The sequence below is a fragment of the Zingiber officinale genome, chromosome 4A (genome assembly GCF_018446385.1).
Source record: "Zingiber officinale cultivar Zhangliang chromosome 4A, Zo_v1.1, whole genome shotgun sequence".
NCBI classification, from domain to species: Eukaryota; Viridiplantae; Streptophyta; class Magnoliopsida; order Zingiberales; family Zingiberaceae; genus Zingiber; species Zingiber officinale.
In genome coordinates this window covers 65,584,359-65,600,000 of record NC_055992.1, presented here as the reverse complement: position 1 = coordinate 65,600,000, position 15,642 = coordinate 65,584,359, and the positions used below count along the sequence as shown (strand labels likewise).

General features: G+C 42.1%; 1 non-coding gene across 1 annotated transcript; it reads left to right on the top strand.

The window, feature by feature from the left end:
• The first annotated feature begins 1,307 nt into the window (after window positions 1-1,307).
• On the top strand, window positions 1,308-1,413 carry LOC121973977. The gene has a single exon (XR_006109874.1). It is a non-coding gene; the product is annotated as a small nucleolar RNA R71 (small nucleolar RNA).
• Window positions 1,414-15,642: the final 14,229 nt, after the last annotated feature.

Here is a 15,642-nt window from a genome sequence, read left to right as displayed (position 1 = left end):
TGAGGCTAACACTTGCCCCCAAATCACAAAAAGCTTTTTCAAAAAATTCTTTTCCTATGTTGCAAGGAATATAAAAGCTCCCTGGGTCCTTTAGTTTTGGGGAAGTGTTCTTCTCCAAAATAGCACTACATTCCTCACTAAGCGCAATGGTCTCAACCTCTCCTCTTCTTCTCTTGTTTGACATGAGATCCTTCAGGAATTTGGCAAATCTAGGCATTTGAAGAATAGCATCAATAAGAGGTACCTCTACACAAATTTCCTTAACTTTTTCTAAAAACTTGCCAAATTCTTCATCTTTCTTGAGCATTGTAAGTCTCTGAGGAAAAGGGACAGCTTTGCTCTAATGGTTCAGTGGAAGAGTCTCTCCAACCTCAATGGTACTCTCCTCATTAGCTTGAATATGATTTGGTATAAGAGGAGAGAGTTCTTCTTCTTTTTGTATCCCTTTTGGAGCAGTCACTTGGGAGTCTCCCAAGGTCCGTCCGCTCCTAAGCTCAATTCTATTGCAATGCTCCATAGGATTCACATCAGGTTTTCCTAGAAGTTGTCCTGGTGCTCTGGATGATGAGGAAGCTAGTTGGGCAATTTGACTATCCTGGATCTTTTGATGCTTTTCAGAATTATCCATTCTCTGAATGAGCTTTGCTAAATCTTGCTTCATTTCATTCTGACTTGAGATAATTTCTTCAAGCATCTTTTCAATATTTGACTTTGGTAAGCCTTGAGAAGATAGATGTTGAAAATTTTGTTGCCCAGCTTGAAAATTTGGTCTTGCCCCCATAGATGGTCCTTGATCTTGATTATTTCTGTAAGAAAAATTGGGATGGCTCTTCCATCCAGGGTTATAAGTATTTGAGTATGGGTTGTTCTGCCTTTGGTTGTAACTCATGATTGCATCACATTGTTCCAGTTGATTGATTTGTACAGTGATAGCTCCCAATGGACATGAGTCATTTGAGTGCTCTGAACTCCCACATACTTCACAAGATGTACTAATAGCATTGACCATATTAGCACTAGTCCCCATATTCTCAAATTTTTTTGTAAGAGCGTCCAATTTTGCAGACAAAAGAGTGACTGCATCTACATCAAACTTCCCTGATGCTTTAATTGTTGGGTTTACAGAAGAATAGCCACCACTTCTTTCATTTGCCCATTGATGATGATTTCGTGCTACACTGTCAATAATTTCTTCAGCTTCATCTAAACTTTTATTCATAAGTGCCCCTCCAGCAGCTGAATCAAGGGACACTTTGATATGATAGTTGATACCATTATAAAAAGTGTGCAACACTAACCATCTTTCCAACCCATGATGTGGGCATTGTCTGAGCATACTATTATATCTATCCCATGCTTCAAAAAGAGATTCTGAGTTAGTTTGCTTGAAGCTTGCAATTAAATTCCTCATATGAGCTGTTTTGCTTGGTGGATAGAATTTATCAATAAATTGTTGCTCACACTGCTCCCAAGTGGTGATGCTATTAGGGGCCAAAGAATTCAGCCATTGCTTTGCCCTATCTCTTAAAGAAAACCCAAATAATAATAATCTAACTGCTTCTGAAGGAACTCCATTCATTTTCATGGTACCACATATTTCATAAAAGACCTCTAAGTGTTGATTGGGGTCTTCATGAGGTCCTCCACCAAATTGGTTCTGCTGCACCATAGATATAATTGCGGGTTTGATCTCAAAGTTATTAGCTTCCACTGAAGGTCTTGAAATACTAGATCGAAAACCTCTTGCATAAGGTGCAGCATAATCCTTGAGTGGTCTATTCGCCATGTTCAAATGTTCCTGTTCTTCAATTTGCCTTTGTAGAATTCTTCTTTTATGGAAAGTTCTGTCAATCTCAGGGTCAAAAGGAAAGAATTCCCCTGCAAAGTTAGATCTTCGCATACACAAGAATAAGATAGCAAATGACAATTCAACAGAAAAAGAAAAAAAATAAAAGAATCAAAAATGCATAATTGAATTTGTACAAAAAGAATTAACAAGAAGTAAAAGTTATACAAGAAAGTAAAAACAGAAATCTAATGATTAGTTACAACTATGCAATATGAAAGGAAAACAAATGTTATGTTTAGTCTAACTCAATTGATAATTCCTAATGTTATAGCGCAGTCCCCGGCAACGGTGCCAAAAACTTGTTACGCTCCGCAAGTGTACGGAAATCTCGCAAGTAATATAAAAGATTATCGTATCCACAGGGACTGGAATAAGCACTAGAAATGTCTCAATGCGAATTAGCTAAACAACTATCCAATTGTTTCAAATGCAAAGTGAAGGTAAACAAATCTAATATTAAAGATCAACAAACAAGAGTTTAGTGTTTTGGGTTATGATAAAGGGAGATTCTAGGAGTTTCGGTTTCTTTGTAAGATTTCTTGAGTGTAAATGGTTCACCAATTCTTATCCCTCAATTGCCAAACACTTGTAGAAAGTTGTCGGTTCTCTCTTGCAATAGATAATCGGCTAAGGACTGAGAAATGTATTTAAATATGATCAATTAGACGTGAACCTACGTTGTCCTTACACAGAAGCGCACCTATTACTATGCCTTCCTCGGATATAAACATAGAAGCCCACAACTTATTAATCTATCAAGATACAAGAAACTAATCATAAGATCCATCCTACTCTGTTGAATATTCCTATTTCCTCTTCAAGATTATCTCTCAAACGTCCTTACACGGGCTTGCACCTGTCACGTGGATCCCTCGGATGATCGAGTGAGAGTTTATCTTTACAAAGTCCACAAGAAATCCAAACAATCAATCAAGAATGAGAATTAAGCACAAATCACCATTAATCATTCAAGATCTAATTGATACAAGCAAGACAATGTCATTGAAACAAGAAATTGGCAAATCCATAAGAGATTACATCAATCCATCATACAAATACTCCCTTAATCCTAGAATACAAGATCTACTCCATGAATCGAGGAAGAATACCCGAAGAAATAAAGATTACAAGCATTTCTTAAATCCCCAATCCAAGAAACCAAGAAAAGGGGGAAAGAGAAAACTTATCTACGAAGAAGCCTCGTCTTCGGATCCAATCCTCGCTCCGGAGTCAAAATCGTCAAGAACTCCCTCGAATCGCCTAGAAATCCTCCCAAGAATGGGAGGAAACCACCAAATCTTGCCTTCTCCCAAAGGGGGAGAGATCCCCTTTCAATTCATGAAGGAGGGTTTAAATAGAGGAGGAAATCGGGCGCCACACGGCCCCATGACACGGCCGTGTGAGATTCACACGGCCATGTCCAGTTCCTTCTCTGCCAAAGCTGCACGGCCGTGTGACTCACACGGCCAGGACCCTTCTGTTCTCTGGAAATGCTACACGGCCGTGTGGTGCACACGGCCACCACCTGCTTGGCAACCTCACACGGCCGTGTAGATCTACACGGCCATGTAAGGCATCTGCTCTAATTTCTTCAAATCAAGACACGGCCGTGTGAGATTCACACGGCCATGTCCTCTTCCCTTCCTGTTAAAACTACACGGCCGTGTGTGGTACACGGCCTGATGCTCTCTCCCTTCAATTCCTTCCAAGCTTGCCCGAGGACGCATAATCTTCACCAATTTCGACTCCTGTGTACAGAAAATGCACAAAAAGCAGATCTCCGAACCAAAAGAGTAAATATGCTAAAAGGAAAGCTGGAAGTATAAAAGTGCATAGATCAAGCATGCTCAAAGTATGTAAATGTGCATAAAAACATGCATAAAAGAGTATATAATCTACGCACATCAGTATCTTTGCTTGCTGTCCGGCCTTTTTCCTTGTCGCTGGCCTCTTAGCCATTGGACAGGTACTTTGGCCTCCTAGCAACGCTATTCTAGCCAGCAAACATTGCTATTAGAATTTAGTCATTGTCGAACATGTTGTCCCCTTTCAGCGAGGTTTCCAGCCTCTAAACAACAGCTTTGTCACTGTGGCTCACCTCGATTGGCACCGTCGGGTTGCCTTGTGAAGTGAACCAAGTTGAGCTGGGGTTTCCTCTCGGGATCACGTGGTATAATTTCATTTTTAAAATTTTATTCTATGGCTATGTCTGTGCATATGTAATAATTTAAGAAATTATGCACAGAGACACACAATAGCATGCTCAATTTTGGATACCATAACTAATAGAGTGCTATGATTGGTCAGGACTATAAGGGATCGGTGGTCGGGTAGAAAGGGGGTTGGATAGCTAGGTCACCGCCAACTTTTTTTCTTCTCTACAAAAGATTAGTGCACACGCGGAAATAAACTAATTAATGAAAACAATAAAGAAAGAATACCAAATCGCTAACAAGCTCGATGTAACGTGGTTCGGAGATTGCTTGCTCCTACTCCACGGTGTGTCCTTGAGGTGGACGAGCCCTGATCCTTCGGTGGATCAATCCCCGGCAATCTCCGGCTAGAGCTTTCTCCTTCTCGGTGGAGCAAACCTCTCACAAAGGATCTCTTCCTCTTTACAATGATGAACTTAGGTTTAGGAGGAAGAGAGTAGTCTTGGAAGCTTTGGGCAATGCCAAGGAGTTATTCAACAAGCATGAGTAACCTCCTTCAAGTCCCAAAGCTTCCTATAAATAAGAGGAGAGAGTTGATCATCATATTAACTCATCTCGACACTAGTCGACTGGTGTTACTATTGGAGGTAGCCAACGGCTACTTCGCAACACCAACAGTATGCCAACAGTCATTTACCAGTCGACTGCTAAAACATACAGTCGACTGCTACAGTAACGCTACAGTAACGCTACAGTGAACCCCTAAAACTAGGATTTTACTCCGAGTATAATTTCTCATGCACTCATACCCTCATCCTTACGACTCATTTGATGCTTCCTTTGCAGCTTTAATCTTTTGCCTTCAATGCTACTTCCTTTGGCTCTCGTCCCTCGGATGCATTCAAGCCCGCGGCTCGTCCCCAATGTCATCCTTCGCGTATGCCTCGAAGTCACTTCCCTCGGCCCTTGTCCTCGCTGCCTTATCCATAGTCACTCAGATACTTCATCCTTCACCGGACCCGAAGCCATCAACCTGAGTCACATGCGTATCTTGTAAACTTACACAACTCAAATACACATATCAAATACAAGGGTGAACCTAACTTAAACTCTTTGACACACACATCAAAACTATGATCGTACCGATCAACACCTAGGTCGATTGCACCAACAAGGACTTCACTCATCAACCGGTTCAACATTCGAAGAGAGAAAGTCTCTCCCCATTCATTTGTTGATATTCTCAATGCATGTGAATCAATATAAATTAGCCAACATGCCTTGAAACTTTCAATATGGGACTAAAGTCTCATTCATAATGAAGCTTCTATCCTCTTCCGCCTCTTCTCCATTCACATATATTCAACACTTAGTAGCTGATCGCCTAGTATGTTGGAGTTGGTTACATCGAGTGGAGTCATGTAGGTTAAATCTAATGGATTAGTATCTCGGATATCAATATTCCTTTATCAATGTTTTAGGGTTATCTTAACATTCAAATACTAATTATTTAAAGATATAAAATAGTAGAATGCATTGAAGATGTGACTTTTTAATAAAAATAAACTAACTAATTTTGCAATAAAGTGCAAAAAAAGATAGAAAATTTTGGTCTACCTCCTCCTAGACTTATACTTTTCCTTCTCCCCCTTTGATCACATAAAAATTGGAATTCAAAGGAAAACTCTAAGGGAAAAAATTGTAACTCAGAAAAATTTACAATAATCTTCAACTAAAGAAAATGTTCTAAGTTAAAAGATTTCGAAGTAAAACTTTAAGTAAGAAAATTTTCTAAGTAAAGCTTTAAGCAAGAGAATTTTTTAAAAAAATCTGACTTGGGAAATTTTGCAAAAAATTTTTTTGAAATTTTTCTAAATAAAAGTTTAAGCAGAAATTTCTAATTTTAGAAGAACTTTTAGTTTTTTTAAGTAAAAAGTTTTACACAAAAAAAAATTCTAAGTAAAAAAATATTTAAAGAACTTTTTAAAGCATTATTAAATTTCAACCTTAATGTTTTATCAGAAAGTTAATTAAACATTTTTATTTCAATATTTTGGCTTCTAGGTCATGGTGAGACACTAGACCTTCTTGGTTATTAGAACAAGAACCACTTCCTTAGACAATGCCTCATAAAGAAATCTTAATGTCTAATTTTCTCGTTGAAAACTCTAAATCTAATTAGTTCAAGTTCAAGTCAGACAGGACTTTGGAACCCAATATAGGTTCCAGCTTACTGGATTGACTAAAAATTTCTTAGGGACATATCTTTTCGAAAGGTTCCTAATTTTTCCCTTATGATTTCTAAAATAACAATTTAAATTGTTATATTTTCTAATATTGATATTAGATGAGCATTCATGGTTTTTTAAATTATCATTTTCTACTTTTAATTTTTCATTTTCTAATTTAATCTTGTCGAATTCTTCTATATGACAAGATTTAGCTAACATTATTTTTAAATTCTTAATTTCTTTTTCTAATTTATAGCAGTCTTTAGTTAATAATTTAACAAACTTAAAGAGTTTATCGGGAGGAAGAGATCATACCTGACTTATCTTGTCGATCTCATTGTCTGTTTCTCCTCCTGAACTGTTGTTGTCTTCCGACGTGACTCCCCCTTCATCGATGCTCTCGATGCTCATTTCGGAAGAGCTTGACTCGCAGTCGTCGTTTTGATGACTCGCCATTAGTGCAAGTCTGGAGAATGCTTCGACTTCCAATTCGGATGACATGTCGTCCCACATTGCTTTTAATGCCTTGAACTTTTGGACAGTCTTCTTGCTTTTATCCTTGTACTTGTTCTTTAGCTTGGGGTGGTTGTCCTTGACGTGCCCTTCTTCATCGCAGTGGTAGTAGTGGATGGTCCTTTTCTTTTTACCCTACGGATGGTTAGTTTTTCTAGACTTACAAAGATTCTTGAATCGTCTTACCATCATTACCATTTCTTCGTCGTCGAGAGAAGACTCCAACTCAGGTTCATCTCTCGATGCTTTGAAGGTGGCGTTGTTCTTGGGCTCCTTCGTACCTGTACATCTTGATTCATAGACTTCAAATGTGGAAAAGAATTCTTCTAATGTTATTTTCTCTAAGTCTTTTGAAATATAAAAGGCATCTACTAGTGACGCCCATTTTGAATTTATGGGAAAGGAATTTAATGTGTATCTTAGCGAATCCCGGTTACTTACCGTCTCTCCGAGATTCGAAAGTCCGGTGATGATTTCCTTTATTCTTGAGTGCATATGCGCAACTGTTTTGTCTTCCCCAAGTCGCATGCTGGTGAGCTGGTTGCGGAGTAAATCTCGTTTTACGAGCTTGGCTTCGAACGTTCCTTAGTGCAGCTCGAGGAACTTCTCCTAAAGTTCCTTCGCAGAGTCGTAGTTGTCGATCTGGTTGACTTCTTGTGGCGAAGAACGGTTAGTAGATGGTACTCAACTTTATCGTTTGCCACGTAGTCGGTCTGCTCCTTTTTCGTCTAGTGGTATTTCTCCTTACCTTCCGGTGCTGTAAAACTGAATTCCATAATTAACATTAAATCAAAATCGGTTTTAAAAATACCTGCATTCGCTTTTTTCGTCTAGCTAATTCCCCTTCGAACTTCGGTGAGTAGATGCTTGGTCCGACCATTATTTCGTTGCTTCGTTCGGCGGTTAGTCCTCCTGAAGCGCCTTGGCTCTGATACCACTTGTTGGATCATGGTGGCCGGCTAGAAGGGGGGGGGGTTAAATAGCCTGCAAAAATGAAAACACAAACCCTTCTCTACTTTTCTTAAACTAACACTTGCAAAATATAAAAGCAGTAAATTAAAACAGAAAAGAAGAGGCACACAGGGATTTACTTGGTTACAATTGGGGAGATTGTTAATCCAAGAAAGATGTTGCACTAGTATCTCCTTTTGGCGGAGAAACCTCTTACAATGATAAAAGCACAAAAAGAAAGAAGTTAAACTCTAAAAGAAGCAAACAAGTGTTGGAATTACAATTCTTGAGTTGATGAAAAGCTTCTGGACCAAGGCTATATTTATAGCCTTGGTCGGGGCACCCTGGGGGGATAAAACTTTATCCCCAACGAAATGGATCGCGCTTGGCGTGATCCGGTCAAAAAGCCACTTCTGGGCACCCGGAATGGTTCTGGGCGCCTTGATGATCCGGGCGCCCGGAATGGTTCCGAGCGCCTTGACGATCCGGGCGCTCGGAATGGATCCGGGGGCCCGGACCACTAAGTCAACCAGCTTGACTTTCTGGTCCGGGCCTTCTGCTTCGGTGTTGCTTGCCTCGGTCCGGATCTTCCGCTCCGGCTCCGCTTGCTTGGATGATCTCTGCCATCCGGAATAGGGCTCACTCGAACCCAACTTTCGGTCTTCTCGAGCAGGCTTCCACTCCGGATTCTCGTCCCTCGGAATCATCGCGTGCTTCCTTCTCATCCACCAGCGTACTCATCCGTAGTCTTCGTCCCTCGGTCGCACCTCGTGCCGACCTTCTCGCAAGTTGCGTCTCTTGCTCCCTGAGCATTCTTTCGCTCCGGCTTCTCGTGCCTCGGAACCACCACACGCTTCCTTCTCATCCACCGGTGTACTCTTCCGCAGCGCCTCGTCCCTCAGACGTACCGCGTGTCGTCCTTCTCGCTAGCTGCGTCTTCCGCTCGATTACCTGCGCTCCTAAGTTCCTGCGCACTTAGACACAAGGTTTAAAATACACAGGACCTAACTTAACTTGTTGATCACACCAAAACAACCTTAGGGTTCCAACATAAAGTCTTAGGTCACATGGACACATGTCATCCATTGGAATGCTCACAATCCATACACTCACAATTATAAACGCATTAGGTTTTACATCACATTCAAATGCCTCACATGGACACATAACACGGTCAATGCATGGACATAGGACACAGGACACAGGATACAGGACACACGACACGATCAACGTCTTGCTTAGTACAAATCCACAGGCAACAATCTTCATCATACTGGGAATAAAAATGCATCATATGGACTTCATAATACGATGATCGAATGGTGCTCACAGGACCATAGATAGCTCCATGCATCACACAGACAGAGAATATTATGTTTCCTTGAGATCTCCTAGATCGGTGCACATGAATATACACCTTGCGAAAAATCCAGTCAACATATGGAGCAATCCCTTAATACCAGTTTTTATTGTGTGCTTCCTATATGAAATAGATCATGTTTGAGATGCCTAGGTACTGGGCTTTCATCTTTCGGCTGCCATCCTTGTAGCTCCATCCAAGGAGATGTTGGAGTTCATCAAAAGAATGGAAATTCTGCACAATATCCAGCCATTGCTTCACTTTACATCATAATTTGCAAGTCATATGTAACGCCCATAATTTTTTTTTATAATGCATACACTGCAGACGCCATATACTCATTCTTCCATAGCAGTTCTTGGTTCAAATAAAATTACTTAAATGACTTGAAGAAAAACAAACATAGCTAAATGTAGAATTAATCTAGAAGGCCTTCGGATTGTACTGACGATGTTCCGAGCTGGTTCATTGGCCAACGCCTCCTGCCTCTTTGGTTTCGTTGTCTAAAAAAAAAGAATCAAAATCTATGAGTCGAGAAACTCAGCATATTCGAAACTATGTTAAGCAGTAGTTAGCATCTATATTCTAGTGTATTAAGGGAGACCACATTCAAGGTAATTTGGGACCTCCCTACTAACATACTATGAACATACGCACAAACAGTGAAATAAGCGTGACAACATAGAGGTAAGCATGGTAGATGAACTAAGCATAGTGATAGACTTGATCGCGAGCATGTCCATAGGCATATGCATAAGAATAACATGAATATAGTCATAAACATCAACATAAACATAAACATAAACATTGGTGTACACATAAACATAGCTTGAACATATCAGCATGCGTACTTATAAACGTATCATGGTGGTGGCTTGGTTGCACATAGTAGTACCGTAACATAAGTTGTTGATCAGACAACTACCCTAGCTAGGTTGGCGGGGACCGCTCCTTGGAACGAATCCTCTACCCATGCATGATTTTGGCATGCTCCCTGGGCTTAGGTCCCCGGTGTTGGAGGATCTTGCGGCCGGCTTGAAGGGGGGTTGGATAGACGGCGCCCCCAAATCCTTGCTTCCTATGATGTTAGCGCAGCGGAATACAAACAAACACAAATAGAAAGCTAAACACTAAATACAAGAATGGAGATGCAAACCGCTAACACGATTGTTTACGTGGTTCGGAGATAACTTGCTCCTACTCCACGGCGTGTCCGTAAGGTGGACGATCCCTCAATCCGTCGGTGGATTAGTCCCCGGCAAACTCCGGCTAGCTCAACCTCCTTGTGGGTGGAGAAACCTCACCACAACACTCACCAAAAACACTTGGACACAAGGGAACCTTTGAGCACTTAGTGACTACTAATTAGGCTTTAACCAAGTCTAATTTCGTCGCCTTGGCTGGCCATACCAAGCTCCTTATAGAGCTTGGAACAAATCAGAACCTGATTTGCCCGTTACCAGTCGACTGGTCCTTGCACCAGTCGACTGATGTCAGCCCAACGGCTCTCTCAACGGCTATCTGCTACAGTGCATCAGTTGACTGGTCCATACACCAGTCGACTGCTACAGTACGCTACAGTAAAACCCTAAAACTAGGATTTTACTCCGAGTACAATCTCTCATGCACTCATACCCTCACGACTCATTTGACTCTTCTTTGCAGCCTTGACCTCTTGCCTTCAAGCCTACTTCCTTTGGCTCTCGTCCCTCGGATGCATCCAAACCCGCGGCTTGTCTCCAATGCCATCCTTCGCGTATGCCTCGAAGTCGCTTCCCTCAGCCCTTGTCCTTGCTGCCTTGTCCACGGTCCCTCGGATGCTCCATCCTTCACCAGACCTGAAACCGTCAACCTGAGTCACATGTGTCACCTGCAGTCCTGCACAAATCAAGTACACATATCAAATAACAAGGGTAAACCTAACTTAAACCCTTTGCCCAAACACCAAAACACATGGTCCCACGAACCATTGGGATTGCTCCAACAATCTCCCCCTTTTTGGTGTTTGGCAATACGTTTAAGTTAGGGAAAACAAATAGCAAATAAACATGCTAATACAATGGACTTACAATGCCAAGGCTACACACTTGGACTTACTCCGCCGAATTGACTTACGATGCCAAGGCTACACACTTGGACTTACTCCGCCGAATGGACTTACGATGCCAAGGCTACACACTTGGCAACCGCCGAATGGACTTACATTGCCAAGGCTACACACTTGGCAATCGCTGAATGGACTTACATTGCCAAGGCTACACACTTGGCAATTGCCGAATGGACTTACATTGCCAAGGCTACACACTTGGCAATCGCCGAAACAATACACCAAGCATTGGAACCTATCACAAGGCTCCCCCTACACCTAAGCTCCCCATTGAGCTAGGATTTTCCCACAGGGCTTTTTAAGAACCTATCCCAAGGCTCCCCCTATGCAAAAGGACTAAGGTTTTCCCAACTAAACCTTACTTCTCCCCCTTTGCCTAACATCCAAAAAGTTCTCCAACAATATCCCAATTGTTGAAAACTTATCATCCAAATTGACCCTAAACTCATGTATTAATCCCTCTTGGATCACATACATCTAAGCGAGTTGACATGGTCACAAACCAATGCTGAAAACAATTTCAGACTGGTATCAGTCGATTGCCCTAAGTGCCAGTCGACTGCCCCCTTCGACAGAACCTTACAGAAACATTCTGTAGTCGAAATCTACTGTTACCAGTCGACTGGTGTCGGTACCAGTCGACTGCCCTCGTCAAAATGAGCTTACAGAACCATTCTGTGCTAAAAAACATTGTTACCAGTCGACTGGTATCTGTACCAGTCAACTGGTACCCTATTTATGAAAAAATCAACCTTTTCAGGCCAACTTCAGAAATGCACCAGAAATTCCCTAGACCTCCAAAAATCCCCAAATTTTGTGGAGAGGTCTATTGTACCCTTGTCTACTTGGGAAAAATACATTATAAAATGTATCTATCACCAATCCCAAGATTGACACAAAATCCAAAACTAGCTACATTGTTCAATTGAACCTTGACCTAAAGTCCTAGTTTTGACTTCTTCTTGATGTATTTGCCCATACCAACCCACAATGCATCCCTAGCATTGGTTTACATAGCATCTATGCATCCAAAACTAATTATCACGCTATATGACCCCAAATGTCATATTTCTTGCATGAAACACAAACCATGTGTGCCAAATCCCTAGGTTTGAGACTCAAATCCATCTCCAAACCTTTTGGCACACTCCATGGATCCTCTAGACTCCCAAGTAGTACCCACCTGAGATCCATTGGCCATGGGTCCCAAATTGACTCTTAGAGCTCCCCCTAGAGCTCTTTGCCTTAGCCACCTCCCTAGGTGACTCATCCACAATGGCTAGGCCACATCGGTCCACCCCCGGTGACACTTGGCCTACAAACGTAACTTTCTTAACCTTGGACACCTTGTCCTTGGTTAATTTCATCTTACCATTAAATGTCTTTTCCTTGCCATAGTCATATGCAACCCTAGCATAAGACTTTCCCTTAGCCTTGGAGGACTCTCCCTTGCCATGATCATTTGCCACCCTAGCATATGATCTCTTATTAGCCTTGGAGGGACTAGATCGGTATCCCAAGCCCGATCTATCATTGTTGGGTTTTTGACTCCCCAACACCATACTCAATCCCTTAAATCCAATAGTGAATCTCTTAAGGAATTTCTCTAAACCATCAAGCTTTGCCTTCAAAGCTTGATTCTCCCTTTCTAGGTTCCTAAACCTAGAGTCAACATGTCCACCTTGGACATTCCTAGACCTACCCTTTCTAGGCATATGTCTCCCCTTCTTGGGATTAATGCCTTGGTTCTCTATTACCTTCTTCTCCTTAGGTAATGAGAATTTAACTTGCCTAGGTCTATCATGCATAGGCCTCTTAGGGTTATGATCGATATTTACCCTATTCCTATCATGATATCTAAAACCAAAATTTTGCATGGGTAAATAATAAGAATTATTTCTAACATGCATGGAGGAGTTTAAATTTGAATTAAACTTCAAGTTAGGATATACCTCCCTTACCCTTGAAGCTCCCCCTTGACACTTGCTTCTCTCCTTCTTCTCCCATTTCTTTAGATGCGCCAGCTTCTTAATTTCTCCCTTTTTGGGGCATTTGGTGTGGTAGTGGCCCTTCTCTCCACACGTGAAGCATATGATGCGCAATCTCCTCCTTTAGGCTTCTTCACTCCTACAACCCTTGTTAGTGTTTAAATTAACTTGAATGGGTTTAGGAGATACCTCTTTCTTACCCATAGGACATCTACTTTTGTAGTGTCCCCTTTCATTGCACCCGAAGCACACAATGTGAGCTTTTGATTTTGCTTCGGTAGAGGTGCTCACTAGGTTGACCTCCAAGACCTCTTCTTCATCCTCTTCACTTGTCTTGGACTTTTCTTCAACCCTTGAGGATGTAGAGGATGTCTCATCTTCCTTATCCTCCTCGGATGTTGAGCATGGCTCAACTTCCGTTTGCTCCTCTTCAACTTGAGCAACTAGACCCATCTCAATGGGTTCTTCTTCCTCTTGTGTAGGTTTAGGTTCTTCTTGTAGAACCATCTTCACCTTGCTCCACAACTCATGGGCGTTCTTATACTCACCTACACCATTTATCACATGATTAGGCAAAATATCAATCAATATAGATATTACCTTTGAATTTGCCTCCGATCGTGTGGTTTGCTCTTCCGTCCAACGTCGTGGTTGGAGTCTTTTTCCTTTCTTGTCTTTCGGGACTTCAAACGATTCTTTGACCACCATCATGGTGTCCCAATCCGTGTTGAAGAAAACCTCCATCCTCATCATCCAATACGTGATGTCCCCAAGGCTTCCTCCTTCAAATTTTGGAGGGACAATAAACCCGGCCATCTTGTGCTTCCTTGGCGGTTAGTCCAACGGAGACCGTCCTCGCTCTGATACCACTTGTTGGAGGATCTTGCGGCCGGCTTGAAGGGGGGTTGGATAGACGGCGCCCCCAAATCCTTGCTTCCTATGATGTTAGTGCAGCGAAATACAAACAAACACAAATAGAAAGCTAAACACTAAATACAAGAATGGAAATGCAAACCGCTAACACGATTGTTTACGTGGTTCGGAGATAACTTGCTCCTACTCCACGGCGTGTCCGTAAGGTGGACGATCCCTCAATCCGTCGGTGGATTAGTCCCCGGCAAACTCCGGCTAGCTCAACCTCCTTGTGGGTGGAGAAACCTCACCACAACACTCACCAAAAACACTTGGACACAAGGGAACCTTTGAGCACTTAGTGACTACTAATTAGGCTTTAACCAAGTCTAATTTCGTCGCCTTGGCCGGCCATACCAAGCTCCTTATAGAGCTTGGAACAAATCAGAACCTGATTTGCCCGTTACCAGTCGACTGGTCCTTGCACCAGTCGACTGATGCCAGCCCAACGGCTCTCTCAACGGCTATCTGCTACAGTGCATCAGTCGACTGGTCCATGCGCCAGTCGACTGTTACAGAGCGCTACAGTAACTGCTACAGTGCCGCTACAGTAAAACCCTAAAACTAGGATTTTACTCCGAGTACAATCTCTCATGCACTCATACCCTCACGACTCATTTGACTCTTCTTTGCAGCCTTGACCTCTTGCCTTCAAGACTACTTCCTTTGGCTCTCGTCCCTCGGATGCATCCAAGCCCGCGGCTTGTCTCCAATGCCATCCTTCGCGTATGCCTCGAAGTCGCTTCCCTCGGCCCTTGTCCTTGCTGCCTTTTCCACGGTCCCTCGGATGCTCCATCCTTCACCGGACCTGAAACCGTCAACCTGAGTCACATGTGTCACCTGCAGTCCTGCACAACTCAAGTACACATATCAAATAACAAGGGTAAACCTAACTTAAACCCTTTGCCCAAACATCAAAACACATGGTCCCACGAACCATTGGGATTGCTCCAACACCCGGTTCATCCCACCGTCCCAATTCATGAGGGTTCTTTGGCAAGCTCCCCGGGCTTAGGTCCCCGTTTCATAACTTAACCCATATTAAGATTTGGCAAGCCCCCCAGGCTTAGGTCCTCGGTTTATAACTTAACCCATAAAAAGATTTGACAAGCTCACGAGGCTTAGGTCCCCAGTTCATAACTTAACCCATAAAAAAATTTGGTATGCTTCCCGGGCTTAGGTCCCCGGTTACAACCAACCACTTCATTCCATAAACATAGACATAAGCATAAGCACAATCATAATCATGATCACTACATAGGCATGAATACAATCATGTACATAAACCTAAACATAATCCTTACACAGACATGCACATAAACATATTCATAGACATGATTACTACATAAGCATGGAATGCAAATATTACAGGTGCATCATCGTAAGTGGGTTAATTTCCTATGCATTTGAGGTTATCATAATGAGAAGCAAGAAGCAACATGAACTTACCTAATCTAGAGGTCCGAAATCTAGATGTAGCATATATGTATAGTCATCATGATAAGTAGAGCATAACTAAAAACCGAAACCTCATTTAAAATATCTATACATGCATGAACTTCAGGAACTAAAATAAAA